The sequence below is a fragment of the Ovis canadensis genome, chromosome 1 (genome assembly GCF_042477335.2).
Source record: "Ovis canadensis isolate MfBH-ARS-UI-01 breed Bighorn chromosome 1, ARS-UI_OviCan_v2, whole genome shotgun sequence".
Classification (NCBI taxonomy): domain Eukaryota; kingdom Metazoa; phylum Chordata; class Mammalia; order Artiodactyla; family Bovidae; genus Ovis; species Ovis canadensis.
The window spans coordinates 30,430,195-30,446,592 of record NC_091245.1 but is presented as its reverse complement, the minus strand read 5'-3'; the positions used below and the strand labels follow the sequence as shown (position 1 = coordinate 30,446,592).

Below are 16,398 nucleotides of genomic sequence, written 5' to 3'. Positions count from 1 at the left end.
GAGGAGGGGCTGCTAGCACGAGGTCAGGGCAGACAGATGTGTCCACGGCCCTGCCAGAGGCCAGGCTGGCCCCCGCGTATCAACCCCACTCCCCCCACCCCCAACCCGCCAACCAGAGCCGTAACTCTATTCCAAGCTCAGAGTGTTCCGGTTCCCAGATTAGACCATGGAAAAGTGATCCCACGTGGACTTTTTAGCTTGGTCGTTTTACATAACCCCCACCCCCCGTTTCCAGCCCAGAATCTCAGGGCGGCTGTTTCATGTCAACACGAGGATGTTGCTCTTTATTTTCTTCTCTCTTGAACACACAAAAATAACTCTGCCAGACCCTAATATCCATGTGAGCTCTCAAGAAGCTGGGCTTAAACATGTTTTGCACGTCAGGAACAAAACAGTCCCACATGTGGCTGCTGAAATGAGGTGTCCTCTACGTGGCAAGTGGCTGCTCCCATCAACCTCCGGGATGATACTGGAAGGAAGAAATAGGCAAACACCCCACCCCCCACTGCCAACTCTCTACCTAGGTCTTCTCTTTAATTGGTAATCTTAATTTTGCAGGTGAAAAACCTAATGTTCAGAGAAATGTTAATAGTTCAAAGTTATTCACTCACTCGACACACACTGCTCATTTCCACCAGTATGCTCAATCTGGGTTTTTGTAGAGAAAAACTTTTTTCTGCTATGTAAGAGAATTCCCTCATGGATTCCTTCATGAGTTCCATGCAAAGTTTCCCAAAGTACAGAAAGTAAAGACTAACTCTATGAGAGTTTAAGAGGCATTTGGGAAAAGTGAATTCCATGCATGAATTAGCCTGGAAGCCACTGATTAAATAGCAGTTACCTAGGAAATCACTGATTAAAGAAATGAGTCAGTGCAGTATTTTCTTAAATACAGGATTTTTCAAAGCTTTTAATTGGATAAAGTGCATTTGACTCTCGCAGTAGAGTATGTGTATAGAGTATGCAGTATTTTCCCAAAGTTATGAGCTAGATTTTTAAGAAAAGCTCTTTTGGAAACACTTCCCCAATATATTTGGTGGAATCATATGAAATTGCCAACATTTGACTGTTCTTTAATCTACAGAACAGCATCTCCATGTTTCAGGGGTCACGTGTTTTGTGCCTCCTTTATGGTATCTCATAATGCGCTGTGGCTAAAGGGCATTTGACACCTAATCTTTTATGTGCTTGCTGTTAGAGCTGGAGATAGTCCTAACCCAAATTCTCGCTTATCCTTGTATAATATGGACTTATCACAGGAAGCAGTTGCGCAACCGGAGAACATGCTGTGCAGCCCCGCTACATCCAGGCAGGTATGGGGCGCTGCTGTTCACTAGGAAATGTGAACACGTGTGGCAATGCACTGCCAAGCCAAGTCAGGTGAGCGTTAGATGTGTCTGCCCCACCTTCTCTTTTGTTCATTGTCTGACTGAATACAGTGGATTCCATGGTCCCAGAGGCTGAGAGATCCACAGGGCAGAAAGGCAATCAGCCCTGATTCACCACCTGATGGAAAGCCACCCACCAATGAACCACTCACCTTGAACTATTAGATGAGGGAGAAAGAAGTCGATTTGGGGGCAGGGGGTGGTAGTGTTGTCATCATCCCTGGAGAAAGTGTTATCCTAACTAATTCAGTAAAACCAGGAGTTGGCAGGGAGAATGGCCATCTAGGACCCCGAAGGTGGTGACAGGATAGAACAAAAGAAGACCAATCTCAGCCAGCCCGCATAACAGAGGGATCACTGGTCAGGATGGAATCTCTCTTAGTCAATGCAAGCTGCTCTAACAAAATGTCATAGACTGTGTCGCTTATAAACAATAGGAATCTATTTCACACAGTTCTGGATGTTGGGCGGTCTAAGATCAAGGTGCTGGCATCAAGATCCAACATCAAGATTGATGTCTGGTGAGAGCCCCCTTCTTGGCTCATAGATGGCTTTTCACTGAGTCCTTGCATGGTGGAAAGGATGAGGGATCTCTCCAGGGTCTCTTTTAATCCCATGCATGAAATCTGTGCCATTATGACCTAATTACTTCTCAAAAGTCCCACCTCCAAACACCAATACATTAGTGATTAGGTTTCAATATATGAATTTGGGGGCACATACACAAGCATTCAGCCCAAAAGAGAGCCAACACAATTTGTAGGAAGCATAAGTGAAGGAGGAACTGTGCTGATGATAAGACCATCGTGCAAAGTGCTAACATTTGGTCTGGATGCTGCCATGCCTTCCTTCCACTCACTCTCACCACACCTAATCAATCCTCATCAAGCCCTATGGATTCTACATTCTCTGTGCCACAACCCAATCCCCTTCTTATCACCTCTGCCCTAGATACACTGTCTGCGTCAGATCTCCCCCACGCCAGGATCACATCAGCACCTCCAAAGCCACACACAGAAATATTTCAGAAAAATTTCCTTAACATTGAAAATCTAACCTTCTCTCCCCCTGTGTTAACCCTTAAGTGCTCCAAGTCTGCCCCAGATAAGGTCCAAACTGCACAGATGCAGAACTGGACAAGTGAGTCCCCATCTTCTGGGCTTCACTTATTGAGTGACAGAAAAAGACAATGAACTTTGGAGACAGGCTACTCTCGGTCTCCTCCTCGATGTCCCCACCTCCTACCTGCATGGCTATGCACGTGGACTCACACTTTTGACCTTCCATTTCTTCACTGATAAGGTAGAACACTGCCACAATGTCTTGCACATAGAATGTACTCCATGTTAATTGTCTTTCTTCCTTTCACATAAATAGAGCCAAGGGCGCTAGACATGAAGGTAGGAACCCTGACTCTTCTCCTGGGCTGACCCCAGCGGGAAGCAGGGGCTCCGTGCCTGCGTGCCCACCAGATGGATCAGTACTAGAGTCTTGACTCCCAGACAGGTATCCTTTGACTCTCACTGCAGTAACTGTGTTCAATTCCTGGCACGAGAAGGCTGCTGTTCCTGCCGTCTGCTGCGCTTTGCTGTCTCTGCCATGTAAAGTGACCACCAAGCTTCTAAAGGGGCAGGAGGAACTCTGCCCCACTCCAACAAATCTCCCCAGAAGAAACAACTTTGCCCATCAGAGAAGCAGACAGCGGGTAGCAAGAGGGCACATTAGCCCTGGGCCCAGAAGCAAACTGGCCTCTAAACCAGGCAGGCAAAATCTTAGAGTCCTTTCTGCTCATCTTTGAAAATAAGATGGAAGGGAAAACACTTACCTTCCCCAAGCAAACATCTGTTTGCTTTGCAGTTTCTGGGGATGAGTCTGTCAAGAGAGCTCACCCTCCCTGAAGGCTTCCAGGAGAGGTCATCAATGTGTGGGCCATTTTCGTATGAAAAAAGGGCCAAGTTCCCAGAGATGTCTCCCAGCCAGCCCACCCTCAAGGATGATGTCAAGCTCCTCTTTGTCGGCGACGGAATGACACACCAACACTGCAGAGTGGTTTAAATCTTTTTATTTTAACACTTGCTTCTTACAGCTGCTTAATTTTTATATCTTTTGTACAACCCCCTACAGGGCAAGCTGCCAAGCACTATGATTTAGAGACTATACAGTGCGCAGGCGCAGGGCGAGATAACCTTTACCTTGGCTTATTTACTGCAGCTAAGACTTTGTTTTGGGGAACTTCCTTATCAACTTAGAATCCGTTTTGTCCCAAGGTCTGTTCCTTTTGAGGAATCAGAGAAACATCCTTGTGTGCAAGCAATGTTCTTTTCCCATGGGAACAAACAGGATTTTTAGCTGAGAGTCTCGTTTGCAAGCACTTCTCAACCTTTTTTAAACCTAGTTCCCTACACTGGGCAGAACATCTCGTTTGCAAGAATGTCCAGCCCTGGTTGAGAGTCTCGTTTGCAAGCACTTCTCAACCTTCTTTAAACCTAGTTCCCTACACTGGGCAGAACATCTCGTTTGCAAGAATGTCCAGCCCTGGTTGAGAGTCTCGTTTGCAAGCACTTCTCAACCTTCCTTAAACCTAGTTCCCTACACTGGGCAGAACATCTCGTTTGCAAGAATGTCTAGCCCTGGTTGAGAGTCTCGTTTGCAAGCACTTCTCAACCTTCCTTAAATCTAGTTCCCTACACTGGGCAGAACATCTCGTTTGCAAGAATGTCCAGCCCTGGTTGAGAGTCTCGTTTGCAAGCACTTCTCAACCTTCTTTAAACCTAGTTCCCTACACCTCTTTACACACCTGTTCTTTTTTTGTTGGTCCTGAAACAAATCCTGTCCCTAAGGCAGCCCATCCCATTGCTGATCTCATTTTATGAAATGAGTATCATTCCATTCACTTTAATGAGTATGGCCCCTTTGTTCTACCTACACTCTTCAGCTAAGATAAACTTTAGGACAAAGGTACTCAAACTCATACAAAACATCACAGGAAAAGTAGTTGTTCTATACAGCAAAAAGCATCCTGATACTTTTTGCACATCCTGTGCAACCATAGAATCATAATATCACAAAGTTCAAAGTAACTATATTTAGTTCTTGAACTTCCACCATGAGATTCAGCTCCCCACTATTGGTCTTAGAATTGAACAAATGAAATAGTTCAGCTATTCAAATGGGATAGCCCCTGGAGACCACATTAAAAGATAAATATTCACTACCAGTTTATCATGTGTGATGGAGACTGTTGTTTGAATACCCAATAGACATTTCCTTCCCACCTTTTTCATGCTGACATATGCACACACACACATAGAGGTTTGTATTTCCCTAGTCTTGCAACTAGTAGCAGCCACGTGACAGGTCAGCTCTACATGACCTACATGTGCATGGCGATCTACATGGAGAAACTTATTAAAGGGCTTCAGGAAGATGTCCTCACCTGATAGAGAGATGCTACCGTGGCATCTCTCGGTATCCTCGGGCTTCCTACATTTGAAAATAGTCATGTGGGGTCTGAGGCTTAGGTAGCTCTGTTTTTAAAAGATCATTTTTATGTGGACTATTTTTAAAGTCTTCATTGAATTTGTTACAGTATTGCTTCTATTTCATGTTTTGGCTTTTTGGCCATGAGGCAGGTGGGATCCTAGCTCTATGGCCAGGGACTGAACCTGAACCCCTGGACTGGAAGGTGAAGTCTGAACCACTGGACCACCAGGGAAGTCCTGAGGTAGCTATATTTAAATCATAAGGCAGTGAGCCAGAAGACAGAGACTGTGTTATGAGGAAAGAACAGAAGGGTGGGAAGAGGCTGGTTTTGTGTTGGGGTACTGGTCTGTTTCTGGTTTTGGCGTTTTGGCCCTGAACCAGACTGGAACTGCATATCTCTTTTTTTATTGAAGTATAGTTGATTTACAAAGTTTTAGGTGTGTAACAAAGCAGTTCAGTTATGTGTGTGTGTGTGTGTGCACGCGTGCACACACACGCACATTCTTTTCCAGATTCTTTTCCATTATCGGTTATTTCAAAATATTTAATATAGTTCCCTGTGCTATACAGTAGGTCCTTGTTGTTTACCTATTTTATATATGCAGTGTGTATCTATTAATCCCAAATTCCCAATTTATCCCTTATCCCCCTTTCCCCTTCATCAACAATATAAGTTTGTTTTCTATGTCTGTGAATCTATTTCTGTTTTGTAAATAAGCTCATTTGCATCATTTTTTTAGATTCCACATATAAGTGATATCATATGATATTTGTCTTTGTCTGACTTACTTCACTTACGGTAATAATCTCTAGGTCCATCCATGTTACTGAGAATGGGGAACTGCCTACTAGTAAGCCATTGTTAGTCAGATGTTCAATTAGCTCCACTTAAAATATCTTAACTGAGGCCCCATGCATTATTGATCCATAGTATACAGATGTCTTTGGGCATGAAGGAAACCCATGGGGAATAGATGATTCAAGAGTTAAAAGTATAAAATTAACCTTTATAAAAACTGGACAATACATGTATATTTAACGGTATCAATATATCCCCTTGTGTATGTCTCTGTAAAATAAGAATGATAATAATATCTACAGCAGGGGACTGTTCTAAGGATTAGACGAGTCAATACATGCAGGGTAAATTTAACAGTACTGGCTAATTATAGCCATCATGTTAATCAGCAAAAAAAAAAAAAAAAGTAACTTTTTTTTTTAAGCATATGAGCCAGGGCACTGGATTTAGAATCAGAAAACCTGGCTTCTGGACAGATGCTTCTTCTCTTTGATCATATGTCAATGTCTGTGACTGTTGTAGGACAATGAAACTCAGTACAATACAGTTCCTGTGTCAAATGGTGTTGAAAGTTTGATGAGTCAGATGAATTTTGAATTACTGCACATTGCCAATTCAGTAATGAAATAAATGTATCATTGGAAGTCTTTAAAAGTGACATTAGTAAATAAAATGGAACTTTGGTTGTGCAACTAAGGAAGAGTCTGAAAATAACTTAATATGTAATTTGTTTTCCTTTCCTAAAACAATCACTGGACAATAACCAATCTGAGCAGCAAAGTAGATAGACAGGGAAGGCTAATGCTTGGGGTTTAGGGGTCTTACATCTGACCTGCTAATGTGCCTCTGGGTAAGTCCTTTCCTATCCTGGAGTCTCAGTTTCCTCATTGTAAACTGTGGACAAGAGCCTAGAGTAAGAGTTGGACACCACAGTCCTTATCTCAGCTCCACTCCTCAGCAGGGACACTCTGAAACAAGTTACTTTCTCTGAGCCCCATCACTAAAATGAGGACAAAAACACCCAGCAACCTCACAGGGAAGCTGTGAATATCAAGTGTTAGAACATGTGAAATATTTCAGGGTAGAGTTGGACTGTGAAAAAAGCTGAGCACCAAAGAATTGATGCTTTTGAACTGTGGTGTTGGAGAAGACTCTTGAGAGTCCCTTGGACTGCAAGGAGATCCAACCAGTCCATTCTGAAGGAGATCAGCCCTGGGATTTCTTTGGAAAGAATGATGCTAAAGCTGAAACTCCAGTACTTTGGCCACCTCATGCAGAGAGTTGACTCATTGGAAAAGACCCTGATGCTGGGAGGGATTGGGGGCAGGAGGAGAAGGGGACGACAGAAGATGAGATGGCTGGATAGCATCACTGACTCGATGGACGTGAGTCTGAGTGATCTCCGGGAGTTGGTGATGGACAGGGAGGCCTAACATGCTGCAATTCATGGGATCTCAAAGAGTCGGACAAGACTGAGCAACTGAACTGAACTGAAACCTCTAATAAATTTTAATTGGAGTCCATCCAAGTTCCAACATTCTATAGTTGTATATAAAGTGTGACCTGAAAAAAAAAAAAAACAGTGACCTGGAAGATAGAAAGGAACAAAAGAGATGGCGTGTTCTTTGTCCCACAAAACCACATCTCAGACAGGATGGATGGGCCCCACCAGGAGGCCGGAGCTCCCTTGCAATCAAAAGACTCTTGGCCAACATTTAACACAAGGGACACGTGTTAGATTCAGGAGACAAAGATGTCCCTAAAGGCCCCCTGGGTGCTGGTTTAAGAAATGATGGGTGGTAAATACGGGAAAGGTACAACCTCTGAAAAACAGACATCAATGGGAGGTCTTCAGTGCCTGCGTAGTCTTTATCAGAATTCTCACAGTTGTGAGGTCAGATGGGAAGAAAAGATTGAACATGAAACATTCACTATTGTACGCCCACCTATAAAAGTAGCCCTCATTCAAAGAGCAGCACGCACACACATACACACTGTTTGACACTAAAGATTATAGCCTACAAAGAAGAGGATGTGATGGGCAGAAGGCCCCTCTTTCACGGTCAAATGTTCCTCATCTAATAACATAAGAAATATAGGATGCAAACGTCCTACAAAGTAATACTGCAATTTCCAAAGATGAGGGCTGTAATGAAGTCAGTGAAAGTGATGGTAAAGAATTGCATGAATCATAAGCAGTGTCAATGATTAATGATGATTGGCCAGTAGACTAGTTAGCCATTAAAGACAAGAAAATTGAAAAGGATAATGACACAATGAGTGCTTTGATGGAGAGTGTTTCTAATACAGTATAAATGAAGCTCAAGAAAAAATTAATAAGCTTTCTCTCATAATTATACAAATTACCCTGCTTTTAATCATGTTGCAAAAGTCAAATGTAAAGACTGCACTCCATCCAAGCATATGTTATTTGAAAAATGATACCAAAGAAACAACATTTGATTCATTCTTAGTTCACTGTAAGCCATTCACATGTAACTGCAATGCAACCTAAATTTTGTTTAAAAAAAAAAAGACAAAATAAACCTGATGATAACTTTTTATTCATTTTCAAAATAATCTCCAACCAAACCTCTGACCTTTTTTGTAGACTCCGTGAAACCATTGCCCTTATTTTAAGTTTAGTCATTTTAAGTGACTAATTTTGAACATGAGGGCCTCTTTTGTATAGTCAGACAACAATAACCAACTCTACATGGAATCCAGCCCTTGCTGGGCTCTGAGGACCTGGGGATGAATACATCAGACAGGAGAAACAACTTGTACGACAGCTAAGGGTCAGAAAAGGCTTTGCTGCACTCAAAGATGTGAAGAAATGAGTAAAAGGAAGTGTAATGAGTAAACGTTGGACAATATAAGTTCAAGGGGTCAACAGGGACCAGCTCAGACGAGCCTGAAGTCTCTGCTAGGCAGTTAAAATACAAACTCAGTGCACAGGAGAGTGGCTTTCAAGCATATGTCCTGCCTGAGGGTTTGGCGGATGGAGGTGCCCATAAAGCTCTTATTGCGTCATTATCCTTTTCAATTTTCTGTCTTCAGTGGCTAAGAAGCCTGGGCAGCAGGAATAGTAAATCCAGAAGGAGATGATGAGTTTGTTGCAGGAGGGACAGTGTGAGTTGTCTGGGGACTTGCATGTGGACACACCCGGGAGACATTAGAAAGAGAAGTCTGAAGGTGGTCAGAGAGGAATAGCCCGAAGACAAGAGCAGGGGAGTTACCGCTTTGGAGGACACAGCTGAAACCAAGCTCTCAGGCATAATCTCCCAAAGAGACCACATAGATAAGAAGAGGAACCCACAAATGAAACTTCTGAAAGAGATGAGAAAGAGCCTGCAGCCCACCCAGATGACTCAGGTTGGAATATTGTTACCAGATCCCCAAGTAGCAACCGGGAGGAAATAACAGATGGACCTAAGGAGTTCAAGAGGATACATTTATAGTAATGGAACTTTATGCTTGCTCTTTTTCCAAAGGTTGATGGTATCACTGAGCTTGGCTTGTTACATGTTGCCAATTTGGTAATGAAATAAACGCGCTAATTTGATCACTAAGGGAAAACTTGAATTGGTCAAAATAACCTTTTCTCCTTGTAAACATAAGAAAGCTCTCTGAGTCTGCAACCTGAGTACATGGCCAGCTGATGTGAAATTATTTCATATGTAACTTCCTCACATTCACTTCAGCCCCAAAATCAAATATGAGGTGGCAGAGTTGAATAAGAAGAGAAAAAAGTAGGTGTCAGGAGGCTCGGGAACTAATTATTGTTCTGTCATTGACAGGAATTGAGACCTGTGACGTATCATTCTCTCTGAACCTCATCAGAGAAGTTTAAAAAATGGGTTTGATGATGCCTGAAGTCTCTTTCAATAGTGAGACTACAGTTCTGCAAGAAAACAGGCCAGTAGGCAACTCTCACTGGACATCTATAACGTCCCAGACCTAGACATATTCATCTTATTTAAAATGCACAGCATCCCTGTGAGACAAGCTCTATTATTGCCAGTTTCGAGATGGGAAAACTGCAGGTCAGAAAAGTCCTGTGTGATATTTGAGAGAATTTAGGTGTTGGTGTCAGAGAAACCTGGCTTTTAATTGGTTATAATACTTACAAGGCCAGTTATCAATGATTTGCCTTTCAGTTCTGTACCCACCTTCGCTGCCTGGCTTTGTGCTGCTGGAGCTGAGCCCTGTGAACATTTCTTCTTTCGTCAGGTGACAAACGTGAAGCTTTGTCGGCAGAGGGTGCTACAGGAGGAAGGGTCTTTCCTTCCTGGTTCCATGTGCTTGCCTTCTTGCTCCTGTGGTAAATAGCAACCAGCATGTAAAGGACACCCAATCTCAAGGGTGCTCACACCTCAGTAAGTTTCAGCAACACCCCAGAAGGCAAATCTGCAGCAAATGTCAGAAGCACTCTCCCAAGCAACCCCTCAGGATGTCTTAGCCACACCCCAGGTCCCTAGAGAGTTTTGTGGGTACCCCAGGGTCTGCTTTTCACTTTGCGGCACTGCAGCAAACCTCTCCAGCGTCCAGTAGACTAAGTCACACCCTTTCCACTGAGGTCTGAATCTCAGCCTAGAAGTAAGGATCCTCTTCCAATTTGCTCCTTCCTCGTATACTGAAAGAAAATTCTCATGCAGTCCTTGACTCACAGCACTTCCAAATGTGGAGGGAGGGGTGGGGACACACCAACCAATTCTCCAATATCAGACACCAGCAGGGTGTCCCTCAGTTCAGCTATGACACTAACCAACTGAAGTCAATGCAGACCCACAGGCTCAGGGCAAAATCCCATGTTTGCCTTGGGACTTCAGATGAAAGTCAAAGTACCAGTTACTCACCTAAATTTCTGATCAACTGTATTAATTTGGGGTTCCCAGAAGCCCACAAGGCAGAGGATCCAGAAGTCAAACTGCCAACATCCGTTGGATCATAGCAAAAGCAAGAGAATTCCAGAAAAGCATCCACTTCTGCTTCATTGACTAAGCTAAAGCCTTTGACTATGTGGATCACAACAAACTGTGGAAAGTTCTTCAAGAGATGGAAATACCAGACCCGGTAACCTGCCTCCTAAGAAATCTGTATGCAGGTTCAAGAAGCAACAGTTAGTACTGGACATGGAACAATGGACTGGTTCCAAATTGGGAAAGGAGTACATCAAGGCTGTATATTGTCACCTTGCTTGTTTAACTTATATGCAGAGTATATCATGTGAAATGCCAGGCTGGATAAAGCATAACCTGGAATCAAGATTGCTGGGAGATATATCAATAATCTCAGATATGCAGATGACACCATCCTTATGGCAGAAAGCAAAGACTAACTAAAGATTCTCTTGATGAAAATGAAAGAGGAAACAAAAATTAAAAAACAAAAAAAATTAAAAAGAACACTAAAAAAAATAAAATAAAAAGAAAGAGGAGAGTGAAAAAGTTGGCTTAAAACTTAGCATTCAAAAAACGAAGATCTTGGCATCTGGTCTCATCACTTCATGGCAAATAGATGGGGAAACAAAGGAAACAGTGACAGACTTTATTTTCTTGGGCTCCAAAATCACTGCAGATAGTGACTGCAGCCATGAAAATTAAAAGACGCTTGCTCCTTGGAAGAAAAGCTACAACCAACCTAGACAGCATATTAAAAAGCAGAGACATTGATTTGCCAACAAAGGTCCATCTAGTCAAAGCTATGGTTTTTCCAGTAGTCATGTATGGATGTGAGAGTTGGACAATAAAGAAAGCTGAGCGCCAAAGAATTGATGCTTTTGAACTGTGGTATTGGAGAAGACTCTTGAGAGTCCCATGGACTGCAAGGAGATCAAACAAGTCAATCCTAAAAGAAATCAACCTTGACTAATCATTGGAAGGACTGATGCTGAAGCTGAAGCTCTGAAACTTTGGCTACCTGATGCAAAGAACTGACTAATTAGAAAAAACCCTGATACTGGGAAAGATTGAAGGCAGGAGGAAAAGGGGATGACAGAGGATGAGATGGTTGGATGGCATCACCAACTAAATGGACATGAGTTTGAGCAAACTCCGGGAGTTGGTAATGGACAGGGAAGCCTGGGGTTCTGTCCATGGGGTTGTAAAGAGTTGGACACAACTGAGAGACTGAACTGAACAAGCTCCTACTCAGGTTCAATCGCGTGTTATAATGACTCACAGAAGTCAGGGAAACACTTTCTTACATTTGCCAGTTTATTATGAAGGATATGATTAAGGGTACAGATGAACCAGGGTACAGATGCCAGAGGTAGAGGTGCATAGTGTAAGATCTGGAAGTGATCAAGTGTAGGCACTTCTGTCTCCAAAGAGCTGGGGTGCGCCATGTGCCACCCTTTTGGCCTGTGCATATGTTCACCAACCCAGATATCCTCCCAATCCCATAATTCAGGATATTTTTATGCAGGCTTCATCACACAGGCATGCTCGATTTTTAACTCAATCTCCAGCCCTTCTCCCCTCCCCAGATGATGGAGGGTGGTTCTGAAAGTTCCAAGTTTCTTAATCATGCTTGGTACTTCAGGTGACCATGCAGGAGCCTTCCAAGAGTTGCATCATTAAAACAAAAGACACTCCTTTCACCCAGAAAATTCCAATGGATTTAAGAGCTCCGTGTGAGGTCCTCCTGCCTCCTCCATCACTCAGGATATCATAGAGCTTTTGGAACTCTATGTCAGGATTCAGGGCAGAGAAACATACATATATATTGTTGCTGTTGATCAGTCACTAATCATGTCCAGCTCTGCAACCCCATGGACTGCAGCACACCAGGCTACCGTGTCCTTCACTGTCTCCTGGAGTTGGCTCAGATTCATGTCTATATTATATTTCATATATATATGTATAGTATTATTATGTTGATATATATTTATATTTCTTATTATTTCATAAGTGTCCTGCCTCCACCTTAGAGGAAAAGATTGCTCCTTACTTCCTGTATTCCCTTATTCTCTAGTGTTATCTTGGCCTTTAGAAGTTAATATTCCCTGTAACTCATTTATAGTTCTTTATATTAAACTTTCTCTATTCAAATTACTGTGTGGTTTCTATCTTCTGACTGGACCTTAACTAATATGCTTAGAGAAAATCACTTAACCTCTCTGAACTTCGATTCTTTCTTCTACAAAATGGAAATAAAGTTAAAATAATTATTCAGTTCAGTTCAGTCCCTCGGTTGTGTCCAACTCTTTGCGACCCCATGAATCACAGCACACCAGGCCTCCCTGTCCATCACCAACTCCCAGAGTTCACTCAGACTCACGTCCATCGAGTCAGTGATTAATATAGTATAAATATAACTTTTGTTTGCACCAAGGAAGCAAGCAATTTGTGTGACTGGCTTTATTGTGCTATTCGCTTTATAGTGGTGGTCGGTAACCCAACATGCAATCTCTCCAAGGTGTGGCTGTATATACAGCACTTAGGTGCTAGCTAGAATGTTCAATGGTTGAAGCTTTTTTTTCCTACTAAGTCACACAACTAGTAAATGGTGGATGTGCAATTGAATCTAGACCTAAATGATTCTAAAGATTACTTTCAATGCACAGCTAAATGTTAAAACACACATTTCTTAAGGAACATGAGCCCTTAGAAGACAATCAGTATAGTAGTTAAGAGCCTGGGTTTGGGAGCCAAAAAGTCTGAATTTTGTACCAACAGTTATTCATTGTGTGTCCATAAGCAAATTACTTTATTTCTCTACTCCTCAGCTTTCTGGTCTGTACCAAGGAAATAATACCACCCACCTCACAGGGCTGAGTAAAGACGGGAAGGGTCGTGACCTGCTTGGTGCCTGGCCCAGGACAAGTCTCAATGGTGATTATTCTAGTCTTGTTTCCTTTACACTCTTCCCAGTTCCATGAATAGATATTGTGAGAGTTTGTGGTGGTGTTTCAAGTATTCGATAAGTTGGTTGAATGAATAATGAATGCAGGGGGGAGACAGAAATTTGCCTTAAAAATACTGGAGGTCAGAAAACATGCCAAAGAACTATTAAAAATGCCTTCCCCTTGGATACAGCTCATTGGTTAATGGGCAACAACCCAAGCACCTGGCACTTCCCTGCCAGAAGGCAAGAGGCCCCAGAGTCGGCATTGCTGGGCAGCCATGCCAGGAACGCACCAACAGAGCAAGCCAGCCTTCTAACAGAGAGGGCACGTGCACTGATGTGTGAGTGGCACCTCTGGTCAGCCGGGAAATGAAGGAAGTCGGGAAGCTTTTGAGGAGCAGCTCCCCACACCCAGAGCCGACCTGGACTGAAATAACAGTAAGTACTGTAAACATAGCATCACCGGCTCCATGGACATGAATCTCAGCAAACTCCGGGAGACAGTGAAGGACAGGGGGATCTGGGGTGCTGCAGTCCATGGGGTCGCAAAGAGTCAGACAAAACTGAGCAAATAAACAACAGCAATAACAAGAAACTCTTTGCTGAGCTGGCCTGTACCGCTGCTCTGCCAGGCCCTTGACATCCCTGACCCATTTTTCATACTCCTGAGAGGGGGAGTTCAGTCTGATGACTCCTGCCCCAGGTAGCTCTAAGTTGTCACAAACGCCTGCTCCATGACCTTGAACAAACACTTTGCCTCTCTGAGCTGTTCTGTAAACAGAGATACTAACACTGCCTACCTCACAGAGGCAGAGGAACCGAGAGAGCATTAAATCTTAGGCTGCAGCCTCCCTCCACAGAGCCTCCTCATTCCCAGCAAATGTGGGCATAGGAAGTGGACGCTAAGCCAGGACAGTGTGGGCCCTGAGCAGCAGCTCTGAGTTCAAGAATTATCCCTGGATAGAACTGGTCTTGCAGACTGTGGGTGAAAAAAACATAGCAGCTAATTTTTATTAAGCTTTTGTGCCTGGCTAAGCATGTCACATTAAATAACTTACTTACTCATCATAATAACCCCTGCCTACCCCTACTAATAAATTCATATAACATCACACATCTGTATATTCTTTCTTTGAGAAATAGAATTTATTCAGAGAGATACGTATTCCACAGGCAGAATGCTGTCCACCCACACATAACTATATAGCTCAGTTGTGTCCAACTCTGTGACCCCATGGACTGTAGCCTGCCAGGCTTCTCTGTCCAAGGAATTCTCCCGGCAAGAATACTGGACTGGGTTGCCATTTCTTTCTCTAGGGGATTTTCCCGACCCAGGGATGGAACCTAGGTCTCCTGCATTGCAGGAAGATTCTTTACCATCTGAGCCACTGGGAAGCCCTTTCACTTTCACACATAACTGTGTGACTCTCTTCAGCTAAAAGCCAGCTTTCACATCCACAATTTTCTTTTATCCTCACAGCATGTCTAGGAGGTGAAAATTGCTATTACCCCAATCTACAAATGTAGATGTGATCCCAGAGAGGGGAGATGCCTCGCTTTTGGTGGCAAATGAGTTAGTGACAGAACCAGAGAATGCAGGTCTCGAATCTTGGAGACCAGTGCTTTTTCAACCACAAGACTCTTTTATATATATATATATGAAATTTTTTTATTTTTTTATTTAAATTTATTTATTTTAATTGGAGGCTAATTACTTTACAATATTGTATTGGTTCTGCCACACATCAACATGAATCTGCCACAGGTGTACACTCGTTCCCCATCCTGAACACCCCTCCCACCTCCCTCCCCGTAACATCCCTCCGGATCATCCCAGTGCACCAGCCCCAAGTATCCTGTATCGAACCTGGACTGGCAATTCGTTTCTTATATGATATTATACATGTTTCCATGCCATTCCCCCAAATCATCCCACCCTCTCCCTCTCCCACAGAGTCCAAAAGACTGTTCTATACATCTGTGTCTCTTTTGCTGTCTCTCATACAGGGTTATCGTTACCATCTTTCTAAATTCCATATATATGCATTAGTATACTGTATTGGTGTTTTTCTTTCTGGCTTACTTCGCTCTGTATAATAGGCTCCAGTTTCATCCACCTCGTTAGAACTGATTCAAACGTATTCTTTTTAATGGCTGAGTAATACTCCATTGTGTATATGTACCACAGCTTTCTTATCCATTCATCTGCTGATGGACATCTAGGTTGCTTCCATGTCCTGGCTATTATAAACAGTGCTGCAATGAACATTTGTGTGTCTTTCAGTTCTGGTTTCGTTGGTGTGTATGCCCAGAAGTGGGATTGCTGGGTCATAAGGCAGTTCTATTTCCAGTTTTTTAAGGAATCTCCACCCTGTTCTCCATAGTGGCTGTACTAGTTTGCATCCCCACCAACAGTGTAAGAGGGTTCCCTTTTCTCCACACCCTCTCCAGCATTTATTGCTTGTAGACTTTTGGATAGCAGCCATTCTGACTGGCGTGAAATGATACCTCACTGTGGTTTTGATTTGCATTTCTCTGATAATGAGGGATGTTGAGCATCTTTTCATGTGTTTGTTAGCCATTTGTATGTCTTCTTTGGAGAAATGTCTGTTTAGTTCTTTGGCCCATTTTTTGATTGGGTCGTTTATTTTTCTGGAATTGAGCTGCATAAGTTGCTTGTATATTTTTGAGATTAATTGTTTGTCAGTTGCTTCATTTGCTATTATTTTCTCCCATTCTGAAGGCTGTCTTTTCACCTTGCTTGTAGTTTCCTTTGTTGTGCAGAAGCTTTTAATTTGGTCAACCACTTGTAAAAGAATGAAACTAGAACACTTTCTAACACTATACAGAAAAATAAAGTCAAAATGGATTAAAGAT

General features: G+C 42.8%; 1 long non-coding RNA gene across 2 annotated transcripts in view; it reads right to left on the bottom strand.

Annotated features, from left to right (window-relative positions):
• LOC138441527 (uncharacterized) overlaps positions 1-16,398 on the bottom strand; it is a 162,401-nt gene that overhangs the window by 122,352 nt on the left and 23,651 nt on the right. The window contains exons 3-4 of one of the 2 annotated variants that reach the window (XR_011257385.1): positions 9,843-9,989; positions 5,261-7,233 (exon numbers count right to left, since the gene is read on the bottom strand). This is a non-coding gene — a long non-coding RNA (uncharacterized lncRNA). Of the gene's footprint in view, positions 1-5,260; positions 7,234-9,842; positions 9,990-16,398 lie in introns of those variants that run through there. The other variant, XR_011257383.1, reaches the window with a different exon arrangement.